Here is a 13,097-nt window from a genome sequence, read left to right on the forward strand (position 1 = left end):
GGCAGTAGAGGGTAGTTCACTGTGTCCATGTTTCTGTAAAAAGTTTAGTAGTTTGTCCACTGAGCTGTGTTCTGATGTTATTTTACCTGGCCCAATTGAACTGTTTGTCTTACCGGGACATTATCCCCAACAGCTCACTCCTCAGGGTCAGAGGTCCAGGTTTTATTATGGCTGGTAAACGACCTCCAACGTGGTTGCCCCTGACCAGTCTTCATTATCTGAGGGCAAATCTTGCTCCATATCCGGACACTCACCCCAGAGTCTCAGGTCCATTTTTATGTTTTTATGTTTTTATGTTATGTGTAGTACTTATTGTGTTTCTATGTTTTTATGTTTACTGTATGCACCTTCACATCAGAAAAAATACCAAGTAGGTGTAAACCTACTTGGCAATAAATCCCATTCTGATTCTGATTCTGACATCAGATGAACTCTATCAGCATTTGCAGGAAGTGACTGCTCTTCATGTGGTGGCTCATGCGCCAGGTCAGATGGAAATGTGGCCAGTGCCTCCAAGCATGCAAATATGCCTCCTGTGTCTTCCTCTCTTTTCCGAACTAATTCTAAGAAATGTTTAGGAACATTGCTTGGTCACACATCAAATGAACCATCCTAATGTCAAATGGCAGATTTACTCATAGACCTTACCTTGTGAGGAGCAGAGGACAGACACGATGAAGAAACTTGAGGGGCAAGGGCTTGCAGGCAAAGTGAGAGTTGGAATGCTGACAGAGAAATAAAATATACATATCAATATACATATACACAAATATACACTAAATATAATTTTAACACACACTGGACGATTTATATTGTTATTTATCTCACATTTTGTGCCTCTCTTGTCATTGTGACTGCGGTGTCAGTTCAGTGGTTAATCAGGTATCTCCACAGGTTATGTCCAACCACTGACTGTGGCAATGAGCAACCATGCAAAAGCGGAAGGCTCCTATTACCGTGTAGTTCCTAATGTCATTTGTGATACTAGTCTGCCCCTTACTGGGTTTATTGGGAAGCATGGTAACCAACACAGACATAAGAACTTGACTGGAATACTTGTGATTGGTCTCATTTCCATGTGGTTTGCTTGTCAGAAGGACATCATCAGGTTGTCTTTCGTTTTCTTTGTTCAAGCTGGCCTCCTCAGAATAATAACGTATCACCATACAATACGTTTATCACCGTAAGGAGACATAATTGCGTACATTGAGTAGCTGAAGATGAAAATAACGTGTTGGGCCTTTTCTGTTCGAATTGTAACGCTTCGCTACTCTTCTAGTGTAATATTTTGGAAACGGTCTCTTTAAAATTCGCCGCAAAAGAGGTAAGCAAAACAAAACAGTCTGTCTTTTTTATGCTTTAACATAGTGGTAAATTAGGAACTCCTTTATTTTTCTGAAACATTTTGTTAAAAAAGACCGACTGATAACTACATTTTAACTCCCTAGGTTTTCTTATTGGCGGTATTCGTTCACACTTAATTTTGGTTTGCGAGAACCTGTTCATTTTTAAATAGGCTAGTGATTGTTTTCCTCGGAACCAGGAACCAACACTAAAAACTACACCATTTCAGTCAACTTGTACTGTGTGCCATGTTCACCCAGGATCAGCTGCGCGCGTGGTCCTTTAGGTCTAGAGAGGCAAACAAAAGCGTGAGGTGGTTAACTTAATGAGTTAGACAGCGTTTTAAGGTTATGAGAGTCAACATCAACTTCTCTCAGATGTTAACGTTAACTAACTGACTTGAGATATGCTGACTTGGTGAGCTGTCGTGGATGGACTTACTGGCTAGTTTTCAAAGGATAAACTTTGCAGGTAAAACACTCATTTTATTAACGTTATTGTTTTAATAAAATTTACACATTTCTAGTCTCTGGCCGTTTTCGTTAAGGCTAATTGGGAATTTGATTGAACATTATTTCTGAGGTAACGTTAGCTAGTTATTGCTAGCTATCATATTACTTTTTAGCCTGATTCAAGATAGCATTTTTGTAGAGGACATTGGTGTACTCCTTTGGAGTAAGACGTATCGTATTGTATTCTTAATACTTGATTGGCAGTTTAAGGACAGCCTAATCTCTATAGGTGAGCATTTGCAGAGGAAGGCAGCGGTCGGATAGTCAAAGAAATCACGTATTTTCGGACCACTTTTCCTTGGCCTCGTTGGTATACGTCATGAGGTGAAGGAGAATAGTTTGAGTGACCGTCGTCAATTTGTTCAGCGGATTAGCATTTGTGCACGTTCCGATTTGAAAAAGACAATCCCTATGAGAGAATTAGCGTGCTAGCACCGGTTAGAGGCCAGACTGTTTAACAATCGATATGCTAAATCTATTTATAGATTAACGCCATGTATTAGCTTACCCAAAACAAACGGTTTTCGAGACTGATATTTGTCTAGTAATTCAACCTGTACGACTTGTACACAGGAAGTAAATATTAATATTTGTGTTAACGTTGACACATTAAATGTATGGGTGATTCTATAATTTAGGGTACATTTCATGGTGACAAGAAAGTGCATGGACCGTTATCCGAATTATTATTACCGTAGTCTATTGGATGACGGCTGTCGACGTTAGCATACTCAGGGCGGTCGCAAGTGCTAGCCAAAATTGGGCTATAGTGCCATGAAACGCATATTTTGCTTAATGCAGCAAAGCTAACTAAACGACAAAAACGCTGTCTGAACTACTAATGGAAAGGGACAAATACTGTACTTACCAACACATGCTTGCGCAGATTTGAAGATTAATTTTTATAAGCAGAAAGTTCTGACTGGCGGGTTAGGCACAGCTTACACGGCAGTATATAGCTGTTGCCTCTTTTACTGCATGCTGAGATGTGGCCACGGGTTTTCTTCGTCTTCTTTAATTTCAATTCTGATGTCTCTCGAGTCCATTCTGCCAAATTCACATTGATTTGTTTTAGCATGAACACTTTAGAAATAACCATTTCTTTCAGATAAGTATCCAGTATGTTTGTTACTGCCGTTAAGGATGGGAAGGTTTTTCATTATAGATCTATCACACAGTTGATTTAATAATTTTTTAGACAACTCATGCAACATGTTCAACATGTGTGCATGTGCAGAATATTTTAAATGATAATAAATGCACAATTTGGTTTATTTTATCTTAAAAAGTGGAGATGTATTTTAGTTGACAATCACAATCACACGGTTGACACAGGTAACATAGTTGAGCGGACACACTGTTAACCATTTCATTCAAGCCATTTTATTCCATCCATTTTATTCAAGACTCAACATGAAATTCCAAGTGAGGGCTAACAATAATAACAGATTATACAGTGTATGTAGTTTCATATACTGTATAATCTCAGTAATTCATGTCATAGAGAACAGTTCAAATGATTTAACTCCTCCAAGTGAAAACAGAGGACTAACAATACTCAACAACATCCATTCAAACTCAGAATGATAAGATTGAAACGACATATACTGTATAAACTCAGTAATTCTTGTCAGATAACAGTTCAAATGAATCACTCTGAAGTGAAAACAAGAGCCTTCAATTAGGCCTTTTGCAGACTTGACCAGATAGCTGGATCTATCTCTACATGACGTGAAGTGACTGCCTTAGACGTCTTGAAACAAGTACCACAGTAGGTCATCTCTCGACGGCCAGAAGAAGCGATTGAGTAGCTGTACGGTCAGGATGTCTGAGAGAGCAACAGGAGTGAGGCTGGCCCTCCAGTCAGTCTTCACCTTATGACATAAAAGTATATGGGGAAAAATAGCAGTGAGTACATTGAAACATAGTTCATGACATTCATATACATGAAATCACTGTTTGAATCTTCACCTGCTTCATGGTGCTGAACCCTCGTTCGCATTAAGCGGTGGAAGCTGGAATGGACGGGAGCAGGTCAAAAAGACTGAGCACATCTGGGCAGGCGTATCTGTGCCACCTATTTACTTCAATCCATGTCAGGGATTCAAATGGGCCCTCTTGATACAACTTTGCCTTTAAAAGTTTGGTCGGGGATATTTTGCATCGCAACATTGGCAGAAATGAGTACTTCTCTGAAGTGATCACAGAGGGCCTCGATCTCATGGTCGCCAAAGTCTAGAAGAAAAACAAATTGTAATATGCATTTCATCATGCCCGTTCCTGTCTAACCACTCACGGTGTTTTCAATCCTAGTCACTTCGTCTGTTATACACTTAAATGCTTAAACTTTTTCTAACAACTTCAACAACAAACCTGCAGAATTAGCTGGATCTGCCCAGTTCTTGAAATTAACCAGCTTTGTGGCTGACAGAACTCCTACACCGAAGTCCTCAAATCTGTCACTCATGCTATTACTCAGCTTTCTCAGCAAGCTATCCTGTGACACCTTAACAGCCCTGTTGTCACTAGGGTTGGGTACTGAGAACCGGTTCCAATATGGCACCGGTACCTACCCGGACCGAAATGCAACGCAGATTTCGGTGCTTCCTTTCGGTGCCTGAGCCGATTGAAATAAATAACAGCAACAAATCATGCAGCTAAATGAACAAAACTTAAATAAAATGTTGTCTTATAAAAAGGAATTATTTTAGGCTGCAACATGAAACACGGAGGCTAGTTCCAAAACAGTAGAAAACTAGCGATAGCTAACGTGCAGTCACGTTAGTGGGGTAGATCTGTCTGAGTACGCTAAGTATGAATAATTTTTTCTTGGTCACAGGTTGCTAAGCAGATTTCGAAGGGCACATTTAAAACTGCCCCATCTCCCAATGTCAACTTTGGCCTGTGTCGCTCACGCGCATTGGTTTTTCCATAGCATAACTGTCTTATGACAGCGAAGAGCATGCAGGCAGCATTTCACAGAGCAAGCCCAAACAGAGCTAGCCATCAATGTAAGAGAAAATGCCGAAAGGTAAACGGTCAAAAGTGTGGCTGTATTTTGCACAAAAAGATCCAAACGTCGCGACGTGCAGCAAATGCAACAAAACAATTGCGTGTAAAGGGGGGAGAAAAGGCAAGAGTCAAAAGCACATCAGCAACTGAAGATTAAACAGAGATGCCAGCAAAACTAAACATAGTCTCTTAAAGGGGCAGTACAAGTTCACGTACTCAGGGCCTTATTTACTAACATGATTGCGCCCAATTTAGGCGTAATTTCTGCAGGTAAAGACATAAAACCGTATTTCCAAAGGCGGTGCACTTGAGTAAAAGTGCAGATTACCGCTGCTGGGAGGGTATAAGGGAAAGTGGGTGTTTGTCGCAAAGAGATGGAAGGAGATGCGTTAAGTGCGCCTAACGAAACAAGAGGTGTTTTAGCATGACATAGCTGCTAAATGAAAACTAGCTGCGTGCGAGAAATTTAAAAAAATACGAACATCAGAAATGTTATTTGTTTAAATGTTTATATTTGATATATCATTTAATATAGGCATATACAAAATTGTCCCACCAGCTAGCTGTTCGGCCAGGTCTTACCCAGAATCGCCGCTCCATGTATGTTTAAACATTATTTCCACCCATTGTTCAAGCACACCGAGTACAGTGCTCGCCTTCTGCGTAGGAGTAACGTGTATCTATTCAGGAAAAGTACTTGTACTCGAAGTACACTAACTAAACTAAGTAAATTGTAGAGACAGAGCAGCATATTTATTTCACCTTCCATGTTTATTTTGACGTAATAACCTCTCGAGCGCAAGCTACCAACCGGCCGTCTGAAAACCTCAGTTTCCCCTGTCACGCTACAACTCCAGTTTTCAAATGTATCTGCCTAGGGCAGCGTTTTTGAAAAGCATGGTTTTCAGTGTTGGAATACGCTGTTTTAAAGTAAGGGGTGTCGTGTACTCCTACCAGACTATTTAACGGGATGCTATGGAGCCTGTGTGTGATTAACTCATGTGTGAATATGAACTTGTGAACATAAACTCGTTAATATGAAGCTGCACAGGCACCCTGAGGGGTAACCATAGCAACCCAGAAACTCAATGTTCGCTGAAAAGTTTAATTTCCCAAAATCAGCTCACCAATAAAAGACAGTCTTCAATTCAAAGTGATCACAACTTTTAGTGTGGACGGAAGGGCTAAACGGAGAAATATTTATGAGTTTCTATATTTACCCAGGTTAGTTTGCTGTAACCTCGTGAACCAAAAGCTCTAATTCTAATTTTAACTCCATCATCCATGGTGGCAGGAACACGCAGGCTCTTTCTTCCCTATTTTAGCGGTGCGCTATTAACACTAATGGGCGGGGTTAGGCGGTTATTACGCGACGAAGTTCTTGTTTGATAAATACGATGCAAAATAATTATTTGTTCAAATAACAAGATTAAGTATAAAAAAGATAGAAAAGATAGATATAAAACAAATAAGGAAATGGTGAAATTTCATGAAATAAATGCAAACAAAATAATACATTTTTGACTCCGAAGGCAAATATGCTCATATTTCTGCAAAATAATTACTGAAGTTTGAAGCTGTAGTGTGTGTACAGAGTGTGTGTGTGTGTTTTGTATTTATTTATATTTATTTAAGTATACTGTAAACTGTTGTTAACAGTTAATATATTGTTAATAGTTTGAAGTTAAAAAGTTTGAAGCTGTAGTTTGAAGCCAAGTGTTTTTTATTTATTTATATTTATAGTATACTTTAAACATTTAATATATTGTTCCATTTGAAGAAAAAAGCCTTTTTTAATGTCGTCAATTGTTGTTTTGTGCTTTTTTTTACGTATCGGTTCAGGCACCGTTTAGGCACCGGTATCGGAAAAAACCCAAACGATATCCATCCCTAGTTGTCACTCCTTGAAAGCTCCACACCCTCAAAGCTGAGACCACTGGTGGTCTTCATCATTGGTCCTTCTCTAATTTAAAAAGTAGATATTTTTTAAAACATTTCGGTATTTAAAAAAACAGTACTCTCCTATCTGTTATGAATACACAGGTAGTGAAACACACTTAATGATAATGCAGGTGATTGCAACCATATCCTCCAAGTCCACAGTCTTGATTAATCTGAGTGTGTGGAGCTTTACAGTGAGAAAAGTAAGGTTGTCATGCACCTTGCAAAGACCGGTTTCCCTGTCTGAAAGTGTGGGATGGACAACCCAGGAGGGACGCATTCGACAAAACAAGGAGTATGAAAGAGTACTGGCAGGATGCTCAATTATAAATTATCTGCGGAGGTTTCGCAGTCGATTTTTCGATTTCTCTCTAGAACGATTCTGTCTCGATTCAGAAAAGTTCATAATCGATTTTTTAATAAAAAAAAGAATGTTTTTTTTTTTTTTTTTTACACACATTCATTTTGTGTTGAAATGCAAGCTGCATCGATTATTGCATTGTTTAATAGGAAGTCATAATTGTGACAAGGAAAAACTCTAATAAAAATTTTTTCTCTAATAAAAAAAATAGATCTGTTGATTTTCTTTAATTATCAAACACAAAGTAGGAAGTGATTTGAGACTCTGAGTAGCAAACTCAAATGTTTTAAAAATCGAGATGCATCGATAATCGCTTTATCGGTTTAGAATTGATAATCGATAATCGGTTTAGAATCGAATCGTTGACCTCGGAATCGAATTGAATCGTGAGGTGCCAAGAGATTCCCACCCCTATTTCGCAGTGTGTCATTTAAAAACCTCTTCTGTTTCTTGATCTTGCCTGCTGTCAATCGGCTATTTTCATCCGTCGTCATGAAAGCAGTGACCCTCTCTTGCACTCGAAAGCATAGGCTTCACATAGACTTCACTTTACCCTCACGAAGACAAAACACCTTCCTCTTTCTGGAGAGGTGGAGTGCTTTGGAGATTTCTCCTTGCAATCCATATTAAGGATACTCCCAGTTACGAGTTTGAACATCACCTGTCTGTCTGCTCTCTTTTTGGTGGAAGTGAACGTGTCTTTAATATTGGCCATGAGGGCATTGTGAGCCAACAATGATCTGCACACCTCAGGAGAGACCGATGCATTTTGTAGTTGCCGTCTTGTTTTTGATGCTAGCAAATCTGACACCTGCTGGTTCTTTGACTCTCTTCTTTTGAGTTTTTTCTGAAGTTTGTCTACATTTTGTTTTTGTTTTTCAAGCAAGGATTTCAGTTTCTGTACTACTTTGTGTAGTTTTGAGTTTTTTCTCCTAATATTTTTTTGGGAACGATTTGGGAAAATAATTTAATTGCGATTTGTTTTTCCCCAATATTGCGATTGCGATTTAATATGCGATTAGTTTTTTTATTTTATCCTCTTTTTTTCCCCCAACAAAACATAATGACCTCATCTCAGATTGCGCAATTCCTCACAAACTGGGTTGAGCACATGCGTAGAACCTATTTAGTATGGATGATCTGACATAAAACCGCATTGAAAAAACACAGAGGGGAAGCAAACAGTACCTCTGCCTCAATGAAGGGGGCGTGCGAGAGCCCATCGGTCGGGGTCATGCTTGTTCTGCCGTTGCTCTTCTTCTACACTTATATTTAGTACCGTCAACGTATTTCAGCCACTGCCGTGGCTCCCCATTATCCGCAACGAGCTTCCTACTGCAACCAGGGTAGGAAATTTACAGATTTTTTAGGGGGCAATTTTTGCCCCCACTGACTGAAATCCAGGGGCATTTAAAATAAAATTGGTGGCACTTTTTGAAACTTGTGAAATAACATTTAACTATGTTCAAAATAATAAACATACTTATTTAGGCTTAGTATATGGAGATTGTCATCAAAAGGCATTAATAAGACTATTGAGCAGTACTCTACAAATTCAAAGTGTTTTCTTAGATTTTTTGAACAAAAAACAAACAGAAAACATAAATCAGACAATCATATTCAATTGTATTCTTATTTCTTTGTGGTTATTTATTGTTATTATTAAATGTTTTAAACACTATTAACAATTATAAGTTTTGTCTTTCTTTTTTATAATAATAACTTATTATATTTATTGATTTTTTTGTTACTTTTAATCATGTACCTACCATAGTACAGGAAATACAGATAGGACTAGTTAGCTAGCTTGCAAGCAAGCCTTTGTAGCTAACGCACTATCAGAGCTAGCTAACATTAGCTAACTAACGTTTAACTAGATGGCGTTTAACTAGCTAAACCAAACTAAATAATTAAAAAATATATTATTACTAGTTATCATTCACCGTAGGCGATGGCGTGTTGCTTGGCGCCTGGTGACAAAAGGCCATGTATTTCTTTATGTTTTCGCTCCCCTTGATGAAGTCAGTGTGCCTGTGCTGGATTGACAACGATTTGGCAATTCGTTGTCCACAAATCCGACATGCCTTGAAAAAAATGTGCGTCTTTTTCTCGTCGTCGTCATCCTCCACCCCAAGCCAATCTAGCTTCCATTTTTCGAATGAAAATTGTATCTTTGGGAACCTGAGATGATGACGGACTGTGTTTGCTGATCCTCATTTCTCCTCACACTCGCAGTCACAGGTCTGATTAAGAAGCGCTCCATTTATATTTTTTGTTAGAACGTTCGGTTCTTCACGCACACGCAACATCAGTCAAGGCGAAAATCTGAAACATTTTATGGCAACTGGACCGGGTCATATAGGCTACGATGTTTTTGACAAGTTCATTAAGTTATTATTAGAAGAAATTATGGGGGCATTTTTTGCCCCTCTCCTAGTGATATCAGGGGCAAAATTATATTTGTTAGGGGCAGTTTTGCCCTTTGCCCTCGTGTATTTCCGACGCTGACTGCAACATTTCCGTGGTGAAGCTGTAGCTGCTGTTTTGGCTGTTGTTTCTTCCTGCTTAGATGTTCTCTGCACCTTTGCTGAAGGTGATGCACTGGCAATGAATCGCCACATTATTTCAAGAAGTTTAGCTTTCGTTTATCTGCGTTAACTTGCGTGCGGTGAACTAAGTCGGTTTCAACTTTTGATTCGCGCTCAAAATATTAGAACTTTCTAAACTTTGTATTCGCGGGCAAAATATCAGAACTTTGTATTTGCGCGCAAATTGTTATAGTTGTATACAAATTCTTAGAACTTTATGTAACCCCTCCCCCTCTCCCACTGTTCGTGTTGGCGTGGCAAGCTTTTTTTTTAACCATGACGGGCGCGGTAGTCGGGAGCTATACTCGCCAGCCCGGGTGTCTATTTCGAGCCCTGCTAACACACACAACACATAAACAGTTTGTGTATGTGTGTTTATTTCGAACAAGTAAAAAAAAAATAATAATTCCACCAAAGACATATACATAAAATCAAAACACATAATATTTCAATTTACATATGAAAAGGAATGGGGGGGCAGTGTGAATTTCCTTCATCCCACCCACTTTCCACAACTCAACCTAATTTATATATTTGTATATTCAGCTTCCTAATTACTAATCAACACATTAGATTTTCATACTATAGGCCAGGGGTCTCAAACGCCGGCCCCCGGAGTGACAGAGGAATTACTTTGTGTAAAAACATACACAGCTAAATCCATGGTCACGCAGTTGCATCGAGGGACTCGTTTTCATTCATGGTTCTCCCACGGTTGTGGGTGTAGTAAATTACGTCTGAGGCGATTTGCGAGGTGTCTGAGCCAGCTATCTAACTTTAGCATGCTACTACTCACAAGTTAAACAGCAAAGAAAACTTCTTTGTTTGACTTTTTTTTAAGTTACCGAGAAATAGACACTGTGCAGTGTAAAAAGCCTGTTATTGTAACTGAAAAATACGTCTGAGGGGGTTCACGAGGTGTCTGAGCCAGCTTTCTAATGTTATTCATGAAATGTATTTATTATAAATACATTTATTTTATTTATAAAATAATTCAGATTTTTGCTGAAACCTTTCTGTTTTGCTTGTTTGCAGCCTTGTTACCAACTGTACAAAAGTGGTGCAGTACACATTTGCTTTGAAATGTGCATGTATGAAGGAAAAATATAGATGTAGTTGTTATTGAATATATTATCCCACTATTACTGCTGTATATGTAAGTCATGGGCTATCAATGAGACAAAGTGATCCAAATATGCAACTATAACAAAAACCTTTATCCAAAGAGCGTCTTGCAATGCCCAGGAATTGAAACTCAGGTCAGCTAATTGTTATTCAACAACACTAACCACTGTACCACTGATTACACATGGTAAATTTGCCACACTCAAAAGTGGTATCTACAGTATTGTGATAGGCAAGCCAACAGATCAAAAAAATCTGGCCTCCCACTAACCAGACTGGATTATCTTCAGCCCCCGGGTCATTTCAGTTTGAGACCCCTGCTATAGGCCTGCACTGATTTCTGTAAATTGGTGAATCTTTCTCTCTCTTGCACACACACACACACACACACACGACATGATAACTTACCAATGGCAAGATGTAATCTGTGCCCAAAATACTGGAGCCTCGTCCATTCATTAAGCCGTGCAGCCAGCACCATATTTGACGCGTTGTCCGTTGTGATGCAGACGTGTTTCTCCTCGTGGAGATCCCAGCTGGTAAGCCCCTCTCTCAGGTCGGCAGCAATATTTCCCCCTATGTGGTCGTCTGGGAAGTAGGCAGCTTGTAGGCAGTGAGCTTTGAGGTTGAAATCTTCATCAATAAAATGGACTGTAATACTCTGGTAAGGCTCAGATGTGCGGCTTGACCACATATCAGTAGTAGTAGCAAAAAACTCCACCGTTTTAAGCTCCGCAGCGACTTTCTCTTTGCACTTTTTGTACAGCTCCGGTATGGCAGTCTGACTGAAGTATGTACGGGAGGCTTTACTGTACCGTTTATCAAGCGTATTTATCAATGCCGTGAACCCAGGCTTGGTCACCGTGCTGAGAGGCACCATATCTTTAGCTATGAACTTGGTTATTGCCCGAGTGATTTTCCCGTGCCGTTTTGAATTGCGGTCATATGGAGTGGGGTCAAAGACAAAACTTGGTTTTCAAGCCTCAAAAATATAAAAGTATTCAACAACTCAAAACTTTTAGTTTTTTCTGGACATTAGAGTGTATTTTCTTGAATCCTTATATTTTCTGAGCAAAAAATAGCAGACAATAAACATTTTTACTAGGGCTGAACGATTAATTGCATCTGCGATAAAATCGCGATATGATAAAACGCGATTTTCTACTCGCAACGTCCGCGATTACAACGTGGTCTAAAAAAAAAAAAAAAAAAGTACATGCCTTGTGTTTATACTTACAATGACTTTGTTTAAATTACTTAAATGCACAGGCAAAGCCACCGATTTGTTGTTCTTGTTTCTGTAATGAGCAGTTAAATAAAAATTCTGTAATGAGCAATTAAATAATAATATTTTACACTAAATGTATCTAATATTGTGTTGGTCATATTTAAATCATTCATTACGTTTTGTTTGGAAAAAAAGAGGATTAAATAAAAAAAAATAGCATATTAAATCGCAATCGCAATATTGGGGGGAAAAAATCGCAATTCGATTATTTTCCCAAATCGTTCAGCCCTAATTTTTACTCTGATTTCTAGAAGACGTAAGAGATACATTCCTTTCTATTAAACACAAGCTATCTCGATCTTGGGGGCCATACCTATTCTCTGGGTCATCGTCATCATCGTCAGGCACCTTTGACACCACCTTCGTCCCCTGCGCAAGAAACAATAAAAAAAAATGGTCTAAGTGTGGTCCCCATAACCGTACTGAGGCAGCTACCTAATTTCAGTCCCTACTGTAAAGTGTTGATGAAGTCATGGAAGGAAGTCACCATTTTCAGAGTCTGAGCTATACAGGTTGTTGTCTAGGCTGGAACAGGAGCCTAGACAAAAGTCTACAATGTAGACAAAAGATATCACTCACTTCAGATGAGGTAGAACTTAAAAACAACTACACAGAAAACTTCACCCAATTTGCACTAATTAGTTTGGACTGCCTCATTGTTAAAGGCTCTGGCTCAGACACAATAGCCTTTATGTCTGCTCGGAAGTAAAACACCTTGTCCGCGGTCTTCGGCCAAGCAAAGGCATTTTTTCCTACTGCACTCTGATGCATGCAGTTTACCTCCATTTCATTCCCTACGACCTGCACAACTTGCCCAACAAAGGGCTTGCTGTCATACATTACCACAACAAATGTCCCTGTTAGGTCCTCAGCATCTTCAATATCAGGAGGATAATTTTCAATTTCATTGTGGAATTGAATCTCCA

The 13,097-nt window shown here is 39.1% G+C and overlaps 1 protein-coding gene across 3 annotated transcripts in view; it reads left to right on the forward strand.

Annotated features, from left to right (window-relative positions):
- The first annotated feature begins 1,036 nt into the window (after positions 1-1,036).
- The window catches only part of msh5 (mutS homolog 5), a 42,005-nt gene continuing 29,944 nt past the window's right edge, over positions 1,037-13,097 (forward strand). Inside the window, exon 1 of one of the 3 annotated variants that reach the window (XM_031576877.2) lies at positions 1,037-1,183. The gene's annotated coding sequence lies outside the window, so the exon portion shown is untranslated. Of the gene's footprint in view, positions 1,184-1,228; positions 1,325-1,691; positions 1,816-13,097 lie in introns of those variants that run through there. The other 2 variants (XM_031576876.2, XM_031576875.2) reach the window with 2 other exon arrangements.

The sequence above is a fragment of the Clupea harengus genome, chromosome 11 (genome assembly GCF_900700415.2).
Source record: "Clupea harengus chromosome 11, Ch_v2.0.2, whole genome shotgun sequence".
Classification (NCBI taxonomy): domain Eukaryota; kingdom Metazoa; phylum Chordata; class Actinopteri; order Clupeiformes; family Clupeidae; genus Clupea; species Clupea harengus.